Below are 20,558 nucleotides of genomic sequence, written 5' to 3' on the forward strand. Positions count from 1 at the left end.
TGACAAACTCAAGAGGTTAGGTACAAACCCGTATGTTACCCAGTGGATAGCCCACATGCTCAAAGACAGGACCCAGGAAGTTAGAATTGAGGAGTCCACCTCTACAAAGAGGCCAGTCATAAGTGGAGTCCTTCAAGGATTAGTCCTTGAACCGCTCCTTTTTGGCATTTATGTCTCAGAAGTCAAGGCCAATGTCAGTGGTCTCTAGCTGATTAAATTTGCAGATGATTGCAAATTAGGAGCTGTCATTGAATCTCACACTGATGCAAATGTTCTCCAGGAGGGGCTGACACAAGCAAACAACTGGTGTCAGAGCCATGGACTAAAACTAAATGCCAAGAAATGCATAATAATATCCTTTGGGAAGTCATCCATCCCTTGCAATTATTATATTGACAATACACCCCTTAGAGTTAACTCAGTAGTCAGGGACTTAGGGGCACACATAACTAGTAAGCTAGCCTTTGATCATCATGTGTCTACTGTTGTGAGGAAATCATTCTATGTTGTGCAACTTATAAATAAGGGTGTGCCATCTAATTTCAAGGAAGTCATTGTTCCACTGTATCTGGCATTCATCAGACCTATCGAGTACAATGCCCCCTTTGGTATGTACCTAATCAGACACATCCAACAAATGGAACATCCACAGTCATTCCGCACTAAAAGAATACTAGGTGTAAGTAATATTTCCTATGCAGACCATCTCAAGGCCATATCTCTGTATTCTGTCTCTTACAGGCTTTTGAGGGGAGATCTATGCCTGGCATACAGGGCATTGTCAGACCCCACTCTGATGGACCTCCAACATATCCAAATAACAAACAGCACCAGAATTACCCATTCTAAAGACTTAAACCTTGCCTGTGATATAAACAGGACCTGCTGGAGAGATAGGTATGTATCCCTGAGAGTACTCTGTCTATGGAACAGGCTCCCTATCCATGTGAAACAGAGTTCCTCCCTAACCCAATTCAAGTGCAACTTGGACAATTGGATGGGAAACCGGAAATTCATCCCTGGTTTGGCACCAATGTCTCTAATGGATGGAGGTAAGCTTTAAATAGTTAATCTCCCAGGCCCATGCTTACACTTATCAAGGGTATCAGAACTTGTCAGAGATATGGGAATCATGGCTGGGCTTAAAATGGCCCTTGTGATCATTAGCCTAATAAACACCTATGAACCTATGAAATGGATTCCAAGCAGTAGAGGACTCAGGACTGAGGCCTGTGGAAGACCAATAGTTACAGATCAGCTATTGGAGGTGGATTCCCTATTTTGAGTATTGGTTCTATTAGTGAGCCATTTATTGACCCCTCTAATGATATTACTGTTGATGCCTACTTGGGTTATTTTGTCAATGATGCCTGAGTGCAGAATAATGCCACACAGTTTGGCTAAGTCCAGGGTGTTGTATGCACAGATGTCCCTTCATCCAGATCCATAATGACTGCTTCATACATGTCCACCAGGTTCAACAGGCATGATCCTCCTTTCCAAAATCCAAACTGTGTAGGTTCAATTGTTTGTTGATTACATATACTTTTGCTGATCGGGTCCATTATGATTTGCCCCATGGGCTTACAGATAGGGCTACTCAGGCTAATAGGTCTATAGTTCCTGTGGTTGGCGGATGCATCATCTCTATGCAAGGGTCTAACAGTTACCATTTTCAAGTCAGCTGGGATGCAGATGGTCTTTACACTATGATTGCAAGGAGTTCACAATGGTGTTATTAATCCTTGTTGGATCCCATGTAAGACACAGCCTGGAATGTTAGCAGGTCTAGTAGATGCTGCGGTTTCTTCCTTGGAGAGGTCATTTATGAACTGCTCTGTAGATATAGAAGGTATGGGACAGGTTGTAGAGATGTTATGTGGTATGTGTGGTGGGGACAGGGGTGTGAAGTCCTGTCAGACAACACTTAGCTATGTCCACAGGCTCATTATGTGTGGTATCATTAAGTACCAGTTCACCAACAATATAGGCCTTTCCTCTTAGGTTATACATGTAACTACACTATGACTTGTGGCCGTCCTTTGTGGATGAGGTTAATTTTGTCACATACTTTTTTTTGCAGGATGTCACAACAACACTATTTGCTTGTTTTAGGTGAGGAAGGTGTACTTCCATTTTAGGGGGCTCCATCACTCCAACTATCACACAGCAAAGTCAACCTCTTATTATCCAGCCTGCTAATGGCAGTTGTCCACCAGTTAGGTTTGCTGTTCTATGAGGAGCTTGCTTTCCTCCTGTCAGGTACAGCTGAGTCTAAGCAGTTGTACAGATATTTGCATAAATCATTGGTGTAGAGCTTGTCATAGTTGCCTGTTCCATCTGAGGGGGGAGTTGCAGTCAAGCTATTTATACCATTCCATAGGAGGTTATAATTTGCTTTGTTGAAGTTTATTAATGTATTTGCTGGGGGGGGCGGGGGGTCCAGGTGTGATACTTTTAATGAGACTGATTTGTGGTCAGATCTCACCATGGAGGACCTCACAGTGGATGTGCTACACTGGTTACCCATATTGGTAAGCAACTGATGCAGTCTATTGCCTCCCTTTGTGGAGATGCCATGACACTGGTTCAGGGCATTTTAGTTAAGAACCTGGCCTAACCCTTGGGCAAATGAATTCGAGCATGAGTAACCAACACAGTTGGTGGATAGTTAAAGTCACACCAAACCATGGTGTTGTGATGTGTCTTGATAGACTCAAGTAGATTCAAATTAGCACAATGGGTGTCCAGATTCATGGAGTTGCTCCTGTAGCTAGCAATGGCTTGATTAGGTGTCCTTCCAGCAATGAATATCACCTTCAGTTTCTTCAGGAAATCACACTGTTTATCCAATCTGGATGTGTATCAGTCTTGAATAATTATGTATACATCACCTGCATTACCTTGCACACTGTCAGTTTGAGGTCTGAACATGTGGAAGGACATGTAGCCTGGTACAGCTGTGGTGCTGTCCACAGCCTTGAACCAGGTATCTGTGGCTGTGCAAATGTCTGCATATTCTAAGGTGGGGACATCTTCCAGTCAGTGGAGTTTAGTGTTGGCATTCCCAACATGTAGCAGAAGAATCATGATGCTGTTTGAAGATGCCGTTTCCTCGTTGGAAAGTTTTCTCTTGAGGCACTGCCTATAAGATGCACTATGGGGATGTCAACATGCTAGGCCAGTACAAAAAATCCCAGGAGTGACAGATGAAGACCATCTCTGGCAAAGCATTGAGGTCTGTTGAGCAAATCTTCCCAGGATGACATGTAGTGGATCCCCTTACAATGACACCACATGCTGAGCCAGTTATTGACTTTAATCATTTTCTATGTGTATTGAGCCATCATCCTAGGTGAAGGTCGAATACAGCTGAAGGCTATGACCATACCATCCAGAGACACAGAGTCTGTAAGCTCAGTCATGTCTCTGCTATAGTCCAGTGAAGTATGTCTCAAGTTGCACACACCAACAGGAAGTATAACATCGTCTTAACATTACCCGATGTTGACAGACTTGCATGCATGTGTGGTATGGCATATCCTGGCACCTCACAGTTAACTATGATCTTTCCCATATATAGCCTGGAGAGAGGGACATCAATGTGTCTCATGATGTAATCATCAATGAATAATAGGTTTGATTTTGTGTTTTCCTCAGGTGTTTGTTGAGATAGTGGTGCATGAGCTATTATGTGTACTGTGTTCTGTAGAGGTATGATTATGTGTAGTGAGCTTGCATTTGGGTTTCTGAGGTGTCTGTTGTTTGTGCTTGTGTCTGGTAAGGAGCGCCACATACAGGTGTGTGTGGGTTTACTACCAAAATGTCGACCGGCAGCACATAGTTCCCATCACAGCAGCAAAAAAAAACTATGAAAGTGAGAGTAATCAACTACACACAATGTCAAATCTCCTGAACAAATTCATCAGATTCAACATTGTTGTTGAGCAGAGCATGTGACTGCCATATAGGATCACAAGTAACATGAAACTCCTATAATTAACATTAAGGTTTTGCAGGGGGGCAAACTATACCCCCTGCTAACTATAAATTCCAACTCCGAGATTGTACTACAGAGAGGAAAGGGATGAATATCCCACATTGCACTACTGCAATCTCTGTACAGTTTTTTGAGTTCATATCAGTGAATGCACAGTAGCATTTGCTGATATGATTTTCGATCATGGTATGCTCAGCAACACAAACATTTGGACATCTATAATTCATTTTTCCATGTGCAGAGCATCCACATTCAATATTATGATAGTAAACTGTGTGAGTGATGTGGGAGTGGGTGGAGTAGGAGATGAGTTGTGCATGTTGGCAAACTGCTTATTGTCATATGTACTGACAAGTGTGTGACACTAGCATGGAGTCAAGGTTTGTAATATAGTCACATCTCTCACATGTTGTGTTTGCATGGCATAGGCATAGAGGGGTGGAGACACTTTCCACATCTCGTCAACAGTCATTGATAATGCCATTAGCAATAGAGTCTTGCTTGTGTGTACATCACAGCAGGCCATCATTAGGCAGTGCCCTGACAGATGCTGAAATGTAACATGTTATCACCTTTATGTAATTCTCCTAAGGTAAAACAGCACCTGACAGTGTGCCATAACATAGTTGAGTGAGTATGATGCTTTGCCAGGTATGTGGCCCTTGCATTAACCATAATCCTGTTATTAGACATGATTGCAATAGCATACCTGCAAATGTGACAATGTACAACTCCAGCAAAGTTAGGGTAATGTTGCTACACCCTGGGTGTTGACAGCATCAAATACACTGTCTGTAGGCACTCTTTTCAGTGAAGATGTGAATGTCTGTGCATGCACAGAGAACTTGTTCAACTTTGCAATCATGATTTTGGCTTGCAAGGCTGCAATGCCTGTGAAGCAACTAGACAGCAAACTGGATGTAGTGTGACATGATGTGGGAACACAGACATGTTGTCCAGTAACATAAATGTACAGTATGACATACCTATGACATGTTGGAGGTAATCACAGTTTGGCTAAAGGTGTCCACTCCTATTCAGAAGGCCTCAGATCCATGTCATGCAGATGTCCACCATTAAGCTGTTGAAGGACAGGCTGCATGAATTGCTGCGAAATTGTCACTTAACATGGATCACTGCCACTGTGGTGCTTGCTCGAGCAACCTTGGATTTCTGTCACCTGACGCTGAACATTATATTGTGATGCTGCAACTGTGCTCCAAAACATCATCTGGTCATTACCCTAGTGAAATCCTAACAACCCCAGAACACAAGGCATAATACATGCAAAACTCAAATGATTGCTGTGGTTGCTAATCAAGGCATCTACAAGGAAAAGGGTATGTCAAGCCTCCAGAGCCTTGCATGATGTGGGACAACTATGTGGATGAACAAACAGGCTGTGGCCTGCTTCTCATCTTGAGCTTGGTTTTGCTTCTGGTTTGAGAAAAAGTATAGGAGTATAGTATCCCAGGAGAGAGTGGTTGTGGTGAGATCAGCAGTAGTAGCTTCCAGGCAGCAGCAATTCAGGGGACTCCATTCTTTTCAGCATTCTTCACAAGGTAATTGTGTCATTTCAGTGCACACTGCTTGAGTAGTGTCCAAATGCAGAATAAGTGTGTAAACACTCCCTCCTTACCTTCACAGGTTGTAAGTATTACATTCCCCTCTACTGTTTGCCCGTGCACTGCACAGACACAGATATCTCAGATGTCTATTTTCTTGGAAACCATGATGGAATTAACTGCAATACTTAGTTGCACACAGGACAACTAGCATGCAGTGACAAGCACTGTCCCCAGATATCCCAATAGTCTGATATTTAAAGCCATGAAAAGAATTATCATGGAAATGATCAGTAACAATGTAGTACACCTACAGGCAATGAACCAAACCCAGTTTGTTTTAGTCAAGGGCATATCATGCCTACCCTAAACTGTGGACCTCATTGACTGTTAAACTATGCAATGGTTGAGGGGAAAATGTCTCTCCACCTACCATGGCCTGCCAAGGCATTTGACACTATTAGGCCATCAGGCATTATTGAAAAACTGAAGAGATTATTTACAAACTAGTATGTCAGCTGATAGATAGCCAAGTGTCTGACGGTCATTATCCAGGATGATAGCATTGGGTAGTCCACCACTACAATGAGGCCAGTCATCAGTGGACTTCTCTCACAAATCATTCCTGAGACTATCCCTCTAGCCATACCCTTCTCTGCAGTCACAATGACTGTCAGTGACCTGAGACTGACTACATTTGCAGATGATTGCAAATTAGGAGCTGTCACTGTATCCCACACAGAGCCAACAGTTATCCAGGATGGGCTGATGCACACATTCACTTGTTGCCATTGACAATTACTAAATGCCAAGGAATGCACAATACTATCCTTTGGGAAGTCATCCACCCTTGGTAAATATCATATTGTCTGCATACCTCCAACAGTTGACCCAGTAGTCAAGTACTTAAGGACACTGAGAGTGATCTTGCCTTTGACTTTCACAAGTCAGTAAGATGTGCGGATTAAATTCAGTGTTGCCCAACCTATAGAGAAAGGTATGTCATGCAAATCCCAGAAAGTCATTGTTACACTGTATTTGGCAGTCATCACACATCATTGAATGCAATGCCACCTTTTGTATGTAACTACAGAGGCATATCCGACAATTGTAACAGATGCAGATGTTCCACAGTAAACCAATACATAGTGTACATAAAATGTTCTACACAGACCGTGCCAAGGCCATAACTGTGTATTCTGTCTCCTACATGCTTTGGAGGGGAGGTGTATAGCTGCCATACAGGAAGGTGTCAGATCTCATTGTGTACCTCCTGCACATCCAAGAAAGAACTAGCATGAGAATTACCTGTTCGACACATCTACACCTTGACTGTGGTATAAATAGGACATGCTGGAGAGACAGGTATGTAACCCATAAACTCCACCCTGTATGTAACAGACTTCCCATCTATGTGAAACACACTTCCACTGTAACGCACATCATGTGCAAGTTACACAATGGGATGCGGAACAAGACAATCATAACTGATTTAGGACACATGGGTCTAACAGACACATGGAAATTGTAGATGGTTCAGCTCCCAAGCCAAAGCTTGTAGATGTCTCAGCTCCCAAAACCCTGCTTACACTTATCAAGGGTATCAGACATTGTCAGAGATTAGGGATGCATGACTAGGCTGAAAGATGCCATTGTTCTTGTTAGCCTATTATACACATATGAACCTGTGGAGCCATGGACCTGTACTGCGTTACCTTTCTGAAGACATTTTTCTTCTGTGATGACATTCCATCCTATGCGCTGATGTTTATAGGTTTATTGTACCTGTGTTTCCACAGATGTGTCCTGCAAAATCCTGAAACTGAAACAGAAAAAGTTTTATGAGACATCTTTCATTGTGTAAGTATACAGCTATCACTATATTGTCTAATGTAATATACACAAAATAATGTGGTTTACTCATTAAAATGGCAGCATACAATATCTGTCAGTGACCAGTAAGAGTGGCATGTCAAAGACAATAATGAATGAAACAAATACATAGTAACTTATATAGTTACCCTGAGCATCAGACACATAGCTTAATTTCCCTGCTTTGATGACAAGGATGACAAGATTGTGGCCCAGGTATCACCACTTCAACATGGTGTTTTGTGGGGGTGCGGGAAGACTAGGCTGACCCAATAGGTTGGCAAGCATGTGTGTGAGTCAGGGAGGGAAGCAGGCAAGATGGGGTCTATATTAAAAGACCGAAGAATTAAAACCACGAACGTCTAAAGTGCAAAAGAAACGGAACTTCAAACTTGTTATTGTGGGGGGCTGTGCCCCCCAGACCCCTGCTAAATATATATTCCAACTCTGAGATAGAACTACAGTGAGGAAAGGTCAAATATTCCAATCTTCACTGTACCGCGATCTGACAAACAGCACTTCAAGGTTCCGTTTTTTTTCGCTCTTTAGGTGTTCGCGGTTCTGCTCTTTCGGTCTTGTAATACAGATCCAGCAAGATGGACCATGGAAATGTGTTGTGTGTGTCTGTAGGTGACCTGATTCTGACAGTGGTGTGTGAGTGTCTGCGTGAACACAGTCAAGCTCGGTGCTAGCCCTACCTGTCTGTATGTTGGACAGCTTTGAGCCATGCATGGTAGAGCTGACAGTTCACCATCTCCACCCCAGAATGTGGAAACTGGCTCTGCCAGAAGTTGCACTGGCACCTTCATATCCAAGGTCAGAGGCTGGGCTACTACCTGAGGGTGACTGCTGTCTGCTGGAACCGTGTCCTCCACAGGAACACCCAGGACCAGGAGCCCATGGCCTCCCACGTCTTGATGTGGACAGCACACTTCCCTCTGGAGTACTGGATGTACTGCCACTATGGCATCGTGATTGTGCATGGCCATGTGGTCTCTCAGCAGATGTAGTTGCTGACCTACATCCAGGAGTCCAATGCTCAACGCCATCCAGATGTTCCATCACAGACAGTGTGCACTGCGGATAGTGTGCGATCTGTCTCAGACCAATGTCTTTCCACTGTGTCAATCAACTGATCCAGGGTATCAGCATCGCAGTGGAGGTAGTTACAGATGTCAGACTTTGCTCCATCCATAACTCTGAGCATTCATTTGCTGTTCCTTTCATAATGTGCCTGTCCCTCCTAGATGGCCCTAAACATACGCTGAGTGACACGTGATGTGACACCTGCAACAGGTGGTGGAGGGACAGCAGACCTCCTATGAGCACCCCTATCAGTCTGACTGTGTGGAACTTAGCCTGGTCTTTGGCTATTGCCAGTATTGACAGTCACTGCAGCCATAGTAGATACAATTTCCTGTTCAATATCCCCCCCCCCCTTCAACTGTCCAATATCTGTAGCCTAAGGGGACTGGGTATGCAATGGCCTACTGACTGTATATGTTGATAATGAGGGAGAAAAGGGATGTAAACTTCTTTGACAGATTCAGCCCCTGCAACACCCACCTGTGACTCACTTTGGCCACCATCTTCATCACAGTCTAAAGAGACACTGACATAAGGTTGTGAAGAGGACACAGACCAACCCCCTGGCCACCTGTGATAAAAAGGGAAAAGCAGTACATTAATATCTTCACTACTATGATCTGCAGAACTATATTGCAATATATGTTAATCTGTATATAGACTGATGTCACTATTACAGACTTGTTTAACCCCCAAGCTCATATATTAGGACATGAGGACATTATTTTCTAACAAACACTGGCAGTTACTTGAAAATAAAAGCACTTTAAACAAGAATCTCATGAGCAACAATGATGTACACTGGTGACATTTGGCAAAACTCTGCACAGTGGACACATATAGCAGTCTGTAATGTCCTGACAATACTGTCAAATCTATCAGTGTCCTCACACCTACAAGGCATAGGCATGAGTCTAAATTGTGTACACTCGGAATATATATAGCACCACATGTTGTACTATAACAGGGTAATACATCCAAATATTCTGCATTTACAGTAGCTACTCTGTGAATTGGTATGTTGGTCACAATCTGAGCATGACATTCAAAGTGCTGCTAACCACATTCCCCCCAAAAAAACACCTGACAACCACGTAAAACTATATACACCCTGGCATACTGAATGCTACAGTATTCCAATCCTGATACAACTTAGAATCCCTGGATGCTCTTCTTGCATGGAAAGGGTGGCACCCACATCCATGACATACTGTGTGATGGATGCCTGGGAGCTGCCCTGTGTTCCTAGGTTCACCAGGAATTCCTCAGTGGCTGACAGTGGTTGTTCTGCCACAGGCCATCCACCAGTGACACCACAATCCTTGGCCATGTCTGCTGCTCTTCTGCATGCAGCATTGACCACTTCGATGGCACAGTATCACACCTGCTCATATGTCTTGCACCAGTGAGCGATATCATTCATATCATGTACCACATCAGCCCACAATGCTGTTCTCTCTTCCCTGTTTGCCCTCCCCCTTGACAGCAGGAGTTGATGGTGTTGATGTAAGGCCTCCAGGATTATGTCATATTCAGCATCTGTAAAAGGGCCCCAGCATCAGGGATACATATTTCCTGAAAGAAAACAAAATGGGAACACATGTCATGATATCATACATGGGAGTAGAATATGCAGAGATACATCAATAAAGGATGGCTAGCAGTATTCACTGCTTGATTACACATCTCATATTCCACAGTATGCAAACATACAAAGGGTGTGGATGCAGGTAGAATAGTAGCACTAGTAAGCTATTCCTGTTTATGCCATGACAGATTCTGATGTATGATCGCACACCCAACACAGGAGTCCATTGTAGTGTGGCCATAAGGGGTAACCCCTCCACCAATAATATACAAAACAACCATGCCAAACAAATAGCAGTGTACTAATACAACTGCTGTCAAGAGAAATGTCCTGGAGGCTGATGTACCTAATTAACGTAGAGCATTCTACCCTTACTGCACTCTAGTTCCTCTGTAGGTGTAACACATCTGGAGATCAATGACATGTCATCAGTACAGTTCTAAGAAAGCCTTAATGATGTAATCTCTATTCTCCCTAAGTATATTCAAACATATGCATTATGTTAGAAACACAATTGTTACATTCCTAATGGAGTACAATACTCCTCTGTTGAAAGGTACAGATATATAAATGTTGTGCCAATGAGTTCACCCTGCAAAGTAACTCTCATACACAATGGTTCTCCTAGCTTGATGTTTGCCTTTTTAGCATGGCTCTCATTAGCAAGTGATTGCCTTTGAACCAATCTGTGCTTCTGAAATGTTAATTGTAGCCTACACAGCTGATTTGCAGTATAATCAGCCAAACCCATGTGACCACTGAACAAGATACAAGGCCTCAGTGTAGATTACACCGCTTTCTAATATGTTGGGGTGGAAATTACTGGGGTAAAGATACTATGTCATCACAGAGAGAATGTCTGTAGCAGCTACATTTTACATATAGATGTGTGTGCTACAGCCTGAAGCTGATGCTGATGCTGCAGGCAATAGGTATAGGCACGGAGGATGACCACTTTGCAGGACAATAAGCTTTAAGAGTAAGCTTGGGACCTGTGGCAGCCTTGTTGTATAGGCAGAGCCAGACTGATGGAACCCATCCCACTGGAAATTAAGTTATGTGTCTAAGGTAAGTATGTTAGCCAAAGGTATCACTAACAGAATAAATTGCAGAATGCCTGATGTGTCCTAGAAAAAGGTAGGGGGTACATTAACCATTATATCACACAGCTGAGCAACTACCAATTCATGTATTATGTCATGGTAGCCCTCTGTTACATGTGTGCTGGCAACCCTTATGTCTAGCACAACCTCAATACAGTGGATATAAAAATTTTACACACCCTTGTTAAACTGCCAGGTTTTTGTGATATAAAAAATGAGACCACAATAAATCATTTCAAAACTTTTTCCACCTTTAATGTGACCTATAACCTGTACAATTCAATTGATAAACAAAGAAATCTGTTAGGAGAAAAAATAACAAACATTCAATACGCTGGTTGCATAAGTGTGCACACCCTTAAATTAATACTTTGTTGAAGCATCTTTTGACTTAATTACAGCATTCAGTCATCCTGGGTACACACATGCCATCAATTAAAGAGACTCTGATTAACCCCACATAAAGTTCAGCTGTCCTAGTAGGATTTTCCTAACATTTACTCAGTTGCCTGCTACAGCAAAAGCCGTGGTTCGCAGAGAGCTTACAAAGTATCAAATAGATCTCACTGTTGAAAGGTATCAGTCAGGAGAAGGGTACAACAAATTTCCACAGCATTGAATATACCATGGAACACAGTGAAGACAGTCATCACAAAGTGGAGAAAATATGGGACAACAGTGATGTTACAAAGAACTGGACATCTCTCCAATATTGATGAAAAGACAAGATGAAAACTGGTCAGCCGCTGCCAAGAAACCTACAGCAACACTGAAGCAGCTGAAGTACTGGTTGCGTACAACATGTGAGAACAATCTCCCGTATTCTCAATATGTCTCGCTCTGGGGTAGAGTTGCAAGATGGAAGCCTTTTCTTACATAGAAAAACATCCAGGCCTGGCTAAAATTTGCAAAACAATTCATCAAGTCTAACAAGCGCATGTGGGAAAATGTGTTATGGTCTGATGAGACCAAGGTTAAACTTTTTGACCATAATTACAAATGCTACGTTTGGTGGAAAAACAACACTTCACATCACCAAAAGAACACCATCCCCACAGTGAAGCATGGTGGTGGCAGTATCATGCTTTGGGGTTGCTTTTCTTCAGCTGGAACTGGGGCTTTAGTCAAGGTGGAGGGAATTATGAACAGTTCCCAATATCAGTCACTTTTGGAGCAAAACCTTCATCCATCTGCTAGAAAGCTGAAGATGAAGACAAATTTCATCTTGAACACAACAATGACCCCAAGCATACATCCAAATCAACAAAAGAATGGCTTTACCAGAGCAGAGGAAGTTTTGGAATGGCCCAGCCAGAGCCCAGACCTAAATCGAAAATCTGTGGGATGACCTGATGAGGGCTGTGTACAAGAGATGCCTTCACAATCTGACAGATTTGAAGAGCTTTTGCAAGGAAGAGTGGGCAAATATTTCCAAGTCAACATGTACCATGCTGATAGACTCCTACCTAAGAAGACTGAATGCTGTAATTAAATCAAAAGGTGCTTCAACAAAGTATTAGTTTAAGGGTGTGCACACACAGCAAGCTATTAGTTTAAGGGTGTGCACACTTATGCAATCAGTGCATTATAGATTTTTTTTATTTTTTATATTTGTCCCCTGACAGATTTGTTTGTTTTTCAATTGAATTTTACAGGTTACAGATTGAGCTACATAGTCACTGTTGGAGCTCTTGTATTTTTTCATGTTGTAGATATCATTCCACAGTTATCTGCTGTTACATACCTCGCTTACATCTAATGTTATGTGCATGGCTTTAGAGTGCTGTATTTGCCTACCAGAGTCCCAGTTAAAATCCTATTTTTCTATTAATGTTTTAGCAAGTGTATTTTTGCATGTTGTACATATAATTGCAGGGTTACCTGCTATTAGATACCTCACTCACATCTATTCTTATGTGTATCTCTTTATAGTGATGCATTTCTGTACTAGAGTACCAATTACAGTACAATTTTTCTATTAATCTTTTAGCTGGTTTGTGCGGTGTGGCGTGATGCACAGCATCACGTAAGCATGCTTAATGAAAGGAGCTTGACCATTACTATGTTTTGATTAAAACATGTGTGCTCTAATTAACAGTTTTGTGGCTTGGTGGATTGATCCACTGTTTTGCTGGTGTGATGGTCCTGGGTTTGAAATAGGGAGCAGGTGTATTTTTTGAACGTGATTAATATTTTTTCAAGAGCATATATCAATGTAGCACTATTTACCATAGCTAAGCAATATGATGTGCAGTGCCGTGTCATGCAGAAAATCTTTAAAGAAAAGAAAAATGGGGAGATAGGACAGCAGAGAAATGGGGTGCAAGCAGGGGGAAAACATAGTGAAAGGCAGGTTGGTATGTGCAGGAAGGGTGTAGGAAAGAACCATAACTATCCATTTCTTGAACAGCAGCAACTGTGCACTTTGACATATTTTTTTAGCTGAATTTGGACTGACACCCCAGAGAGAGGTGATGACAACATAAGTATGTTGACAATCCAATTGGACCAAATTAAGTGTGTTCAGCGGACATGTGCAAAATGGATAGCTATGTATGAGAAGATATTTTATTTTGTGGGACAGGTGCCCAATTTTTTTATTAAGGTGAGTGTGGAATGTTGGAGAAGGGTCATTGGCATGTGAAGGGGGTAAGTTTCGAAGGTGATGATGCTTTAGCAGACAGACAAGACAGCAGGCAGGGTTGGTGTGTGACATAAGAGAGGAGTGAACACCTTGGTTGAGGAGGGTGTTGTGGAATCCCAGTCCCATGGACATCAGACATGGTAGCAATGTGACTCAAGTCCTCACCCATGAGACTGTCAGCACTGCTCCTTGACTGCTCCTGAGGAGACAGTGGTTGATGTCTGTACTTGGAGCCAGGATGCCCCACCATGATGGACAGCATGTTCTCCATCTTGCATAGGCGTGCTCTGACACTGTGGTGCAGCAACCTATGCACCATGTCTGGCAGTTTATCATGGGTGGCTTAATCACCCACTCCACTTCCACTCCCAGAGGGGGAGCCATTCCCAGCCAGTGGGGCAGAATTACCTGATGGTGAAGGTAGTGCAGGGGCAGCAGAAGGGGCATCACCAGGCTGCAGCCCAGATGTGCTGGTCCCTGGTGCCATGGGCTAGGGGAGCCAAGATAGGTGGATCACCAGGAACCATCCTACCTTTTTGAGCTGTAGAAAATAAATACAAACATAAGTTGATAAAAACTAACCAAACAAATGTTAGAATAAAAATAATATAAGATGATAATGATTAATCAAAAGAAATAGAAAGGATTATATTGAAGAACACAACAATAAATAATATAAATAAAATTATTTTAACAACAAAGCAATATGACATTATACATAAGGCCAAAATAAGAGTTTGTTAAAATATATATTAATATCAAATCATAATAATACATGACATTAATAAATTGAAGAAGAGAAGGAGTGGGGTGAAAGAGAGAAAAATACCATTAGTAACTTTGCAGGTAATATTACTACACAGACTACTACTACATACTTCTATATATGCACAACTTCATTTATGAGTACAGTGACTGCAACTATTGTATAGATGATGTTGCATGTACATAGTTCTCAACTTGATAGCATGGGACAGTGTGGGGCAAGTTCTAACACCTGGTGGTACAGAGGCACAACTACAGGGAACATTTGTACCTAGCGTGGTCATGCATTAGTAGCAACGTGTTCTGATAATGGATTTGACAATAAATTGCATTCCAAGTAACGTCACGTATCTGCTAATCAAGGACCAGACATATAGGGCACTAGTCATTACATTCTGAAAAATCATGACAGTTCAGAGGTGTGTTTGTGTACACTAAGTAGACTAGACAGCTGGTCATTTCCTAGTTGGCTGCCATGGGATTAGAACCCACAAGCTGTGACTACAGGAAAAATGTGCACTTAATTTAACAGTTGACTGGTGTCAGATTAGAACACACATGCAGTGAATACTGGAATAGTGAACACTTTTTATTTGAAAACATTACATATCAAAGCACCATCACCCTTTAAAATTTACTGATTAATGTTGCTTCACGTTTGGCATGTAGACAATGGATAGCTGTGTAATACTTCTAATAAATAACTCATATACCCTGTCCATAATTGAGTGCAACCTACAGCATATTTCAGACAATCAGCAGACCAGAACAGTGACTTAGTCTAGGTAGACCCCGAGATTAACTGATGTTTGGAAGGTATACTACACAGTACTGCATGTTTAGTTGATTTAACTTGCTTTACCATTTTAGGTAGGCAGTGACATATTACTCAACATGTTAGATTTCCTAGGTATGTCATACCTGACTGTTAAGACTGCCATCTTTGTAAATAATTTATTATAAAATTACATTATGCATTGTTATTACTTTGATGTTTCCCTACTTAAAACACTCTTGCCTCATCCTGGCCAGGCATCCTGCATGGGACTGGACATTGTGAGCCCTCTCTTCTGCAGCCATTGTAAGAGAAGCAAAGCATTATGCATACCGCTTGTGCACAGATTCAGCTTGGATATTTCTAAAGCACTGCTAAACATGCTTACATATCTGTGGGGTCTGCCCACCCCTAGCTTCTTGGATCTAGATGTCCAAGTTTCCCCTCTTCATACACTTCAGTTCATCATAGTGGTGATGACATTGCTCACCAGTGCGAGAGATACCAGTACCACTGGTAAGTTCCCTGGCCAACTGATCCCAGGCCTCAGACTTACACTCTGAACCCTAGTAATAGCTCTGCAGCAGCCGGGGTTCATAATTCTTAACCAGGAGTCCAACAAAAACTTTGGACTCTTGTACACCCCACCTCTGCACTTCCTCTCCAACAGCAGCATGCATATTGACAGCCAAGTGAAGACTCCAATGAATAGTGTGAAATTCCCGCCTATTGGCTTTTATATAGGAAGCATAATTTTTTTACTTTCAAAAAAGCTCCACTTTGCTTAGCATCACACAAGCTCACACAAACCATTTCAGCAGAGCTGTGCATCATGCAAATGCACACAAACCATGTTCAAACATAGCTTAGCAATGCACAATGTAGACTGCTGATTATCTTTAAGTGCTGCTTACCATCATGTAGCTTTTCTAAATGTAACAATATTTTAATTTTAAATTAAACTGATATTTCAGTCACCTGACACATTTTCACAGCAATAAATGTAAAATGTTTATCTGTTCAGGACTTGAGCCAGGTACCTACTACACTGTAGGGTATGGCTCAACCTGTTTAGCCACTTGAATAGTAAAGGGAAGCACTATATCTTCACATATATACTAGTAAGATGCCTGTAAGCTTTGCACAGCTTTGATGCATGGGTTTATACATTGATAAGAGTAACACAACTACAACAATTGAATACATCTGGTTTCTATTTTTAGATGTCTAATGGCATTGCTAAGTGCCATGCTGCAATGCACAAGCAAGCAGGAGAAAAAAATAAATTAATTAAATTGATTACATCAGATTTCTATTTTTAAATATATACCAGGTGTCTGCTGTATATGTGTAAGCACAGCTTGGCGGCACAGCTTGGCATTGCTAAGCATCGCACCACACCATGCAAATAGGAAAAAAACAAAAAAACATATACAATTGATTACATTTGGTTTCTATTTTTGCATATTTTCCAGATGTCTGCTGTATATGTACAAGCATAGCTTGGCATAGCTAAGCACCATGCAAACACCACATAAAGATAAAAAAAAAAAAAAAAGTATTGTCCGGTGCTTATCACCTGTCCTGAATTTTAATGGACAGATCTCAAATATGGGACAGGCTCTACACTGTTGCTTACATGGATTCAATATCCATGTTACTGTGATATTCCTCAGCAACACACCATGATTAATATTCATAGCGTGCTGCCGAGGGGGGACCATGGCCATGTACATGGATACATTCCATGTAGGCTCTACATGGAGCCTACACAGACTTTATTGAATCCTGGGGAATGTTTGTGTGTGTGTGTGTGTGTGTGTGTGTGTGTGTGTGTGTGTGTGTGTGTGTGTGTGTGTAATATGCACTAAGATTAAGTTATTACAGACAATTTCCAGTTCTGTATTAAGAATAACTCAGTGAAAAACCCATATGTAATTTTAACTTCTCATCTCACTTCATTGTCAGATAAACAACTGATAATTTCTTCAGGAAGCCAAATACCTGATGATATTCAGTGTATCCATTTTAACACTTATAATTTGTACATCAGTTCCAGCATGAAGAGAATGCACCAGTTTCCTGTTCCTTGCAATGTGTAACCTAACCTCAGATGATCGTGTAACATAATCTCATGTTAGCTGTAGTCTCACAAGTTCTAAGACAGAAAGCTGAAAAAATTGTTTTCTTCCACGAGGAAGCAAGAAAAAAAAAACAATTTACAATTTGCAGTAAGCCTTGTGGTATTAGGATAGGAGTGAGCACAAAAGTACTCCAGCTTGTGCTTCTCAATTTAATTTCATAATTTTTGGTCTCATTTTACTTTAAATCTCAGTTTTATCTTTCTCCCCAAATATTTGAAGTGTCTAAACTGTAAAATTAGCATTGATTAATTCCACTTAAAACCGATGTGCATCCTTTTTTGCTGCTTATTGTTACTTTACTCATAGAAACAAAGGCCATACTAAATTAGAGGGTTATGATCGCGACATGGATGCCAAGAAATTTACCTCTAGAGCAAAGCTCGATAGATGAATCTTGGCATCCATGTTGAGAACACAAGATTGAAGGTTATGACTGATCATAACTCTTTGTATTGCATGGTGCTTTATCTGTTCCATGTACTACTAGTTACAGTAAAAAAGTTGGTTAGTGTTTTCACTGCTTTCAATGTTGTAAAACATTTTGTGAGTACTGTCAGTGAAGTAGTGTAATGTAGCCCGTTGACATTTACATTCAACTTTCATCCCTCCAACTGTCTAGATCTTTGCAGGAAATCCAGATTATTGTTTCATATTTTGGGGATTATTTCTCATAAAATCTGTGGTTTTCAGACAAACCACTGAGGACTAAAGTCACTAAATGATGACATCCATTGGAGTTTCAGAGTTCATATCATTCAGCAAATGGATGCTATACATTCTGTTATTCTCACAACTGAGTTTATTTGCTTCTGCCACTGTCATTTTTTACAATACAGGCAGATTTTACTATCTGGTGCTAGATCCAACCTTAACAACTTCATCAGATGGTGCTTAGCATTTATTGGGGTCAGGTCATGCCCCACCCTGGGACTTAACCGATTGTTATTTTTCAAAATATCTGAACATAATCAACACACGTTGTGCACTACACCATTTTAAGTATACCTTCTAGACTACATTGCCTGAGGCCATCCATTAATTGTTGCTATAAGTTAGGCAGAGTTTACTTCAATGCAAAAACCTGTCCTGCTGTTTAACTAAATGAAGACTGAATCCCAGTTCTACCCAGACTAAAAAAGAAAAAAAAAGAAATTAATCCTCAGATCCCATTGTATTCAAACTAGTACTCAGATTCTTTATATTTCAAAAAGGCTCCCTTTCATGGACACCTTTATGTTCTTCTATGTTTTAGAAAACAAGTCCTTATGAGACCAAGCTAAATTGCATCATAACACCTCCAGACACTTCTGGAAATCCCAGCTACTGCAATGCTTCAGCTAAGATTCACCTTTTCTTATCTCCTCACTAGAGTAGTCAAGTTCTACTTTTATATTCAATGATACACAGGACCCATATATCCTTAAATGTATTTATTTTCTTTTTCTTTTGTTTACTGGATTTGTCCAACTAAGTTTAGGCAAAAATCTGTTTTCAGCAGTGGCTTGGGGAGAAAAGCTTCAACATACGTTTTTCAACAAACATTCAGTAATATGAATGAACAAAGATTAAGCAGTATACGTTAACAATTACATAGTCATTTCCTAGTTATATTACATTCATTTGAGGCAAAAAAAAACTATTATAGTATAAAGGATACCTAAACATTAGTAGATGTTGGACACTGAGCATTTGAAGTGGTGTATTAGTGGTCTGTCAAATAGAAAGGTGTTTAGCGCTTAGAAATTCAAAGAAATTGAGGTAAGAAATGGAACTAGGTAGGTCAGAAAATGCTAATATTGCAGTTAAGAGCTGGGATATAAAGCAAGTTTGCAGATAATTATATATGTATGGCTAGCATAAGGTTTATATTAGAATTATAGGGATGGGAGAGTGAGCAGTGTCACGAAACTACGTAATACAGTTGGGAAATGCTAGTAAAACTATTCAGGTACTGGTGAACACTGGTTGTAGGGCATAGGGTTCTGAATGAAGAGGCATGGTATGGCAGTACGGCAAGGTGAAGATAACAGTCGCTTTTATCCTAGAGGTATACAAGAGGACATCTATTGACTTGATTGGTGAAGCTTTATTTGTGCTTTAAATGAATTTGCATTCTGAAAGGATTTCAGTGGTACTGGGACAGGGTTCTGTAGTTAAGTTATACTATTTAAATACAGAGAATCACCTGCAGTATTAGATGATTAAGTAAGTGATTAGTGATTTTTCTCTACAGCATAAAATTCTATTGGGAGAGTAGTGTAGTATTAATTAGTTAAGGACTGGGCAATTTTCTGGCTTATAGAGATGTCTGGTAATGTAGTTAGCTGAGAAAGAGTTAGGTGATGTGGTAGCTCTAAACAGTTTACTTCACTGAGTGATAGGCAGTGGTGTGTTTTACTGTAATAGTTTACTGCAAATGTGCCTATTTTATTATAATGCTGCTCTAGTATGGACAGTCATGAGACTGCAAAGTTAGTATAGATTTGAGTAGAATGGAAGCTAACTATGAGATTACATTTCAGAGATAGTTTTGTGTTCAACTATTTCCTAATGAAAGCATTTCATATACTTGTATCTTAAAAGTATACACCTTTACTACTGTAAATGTGACACCTGAAGAAAAGGAAAACTTCACAATATGTCCAGTGACATAATGGTAGCATATACCATGTAATACATACAATTTTCTCCTAATGCATGCTGCAATGTTAAATTAAGCCATCCATAACATTAGAAAAAAAGCCTCACGTTTTCTTTGAAGATAAAATATATTCCCAGATCAATTAAAACTTTTAAGACTTGCCCCAAAATGTGTTTTTGAATGGATGTGTCTAGTTGACATCCCAGAGATGGAGGCTGATCCTTGAAAGGACAATGCTACAAGTAACAAAAAAATAAATGTCCAGACCCTAGTATAAAAAAGCTCACCAAAAACAAGGGGGGTGGGGGGACAGCTACTGCAGAAGTGATCATTCAAACATCTACTGTTATGGTAAGTTCAACTGACACAGCTGTA

The sequence above is a fragment of the Protopterus annectens genome, chromosome 10.part0 (genome assembly GCF_019279795.1).
Source record: "Protopterus annectens isolate FY-2018-M chromosome 10.part0, PAN1.0, whole genome shotgun sequence".
Lineage (NCBI taxonomy): Eukaryota > Metazoa > Chordata > Ceratodontiformes > Protopteridae > Protopterus > Protopterus annectens.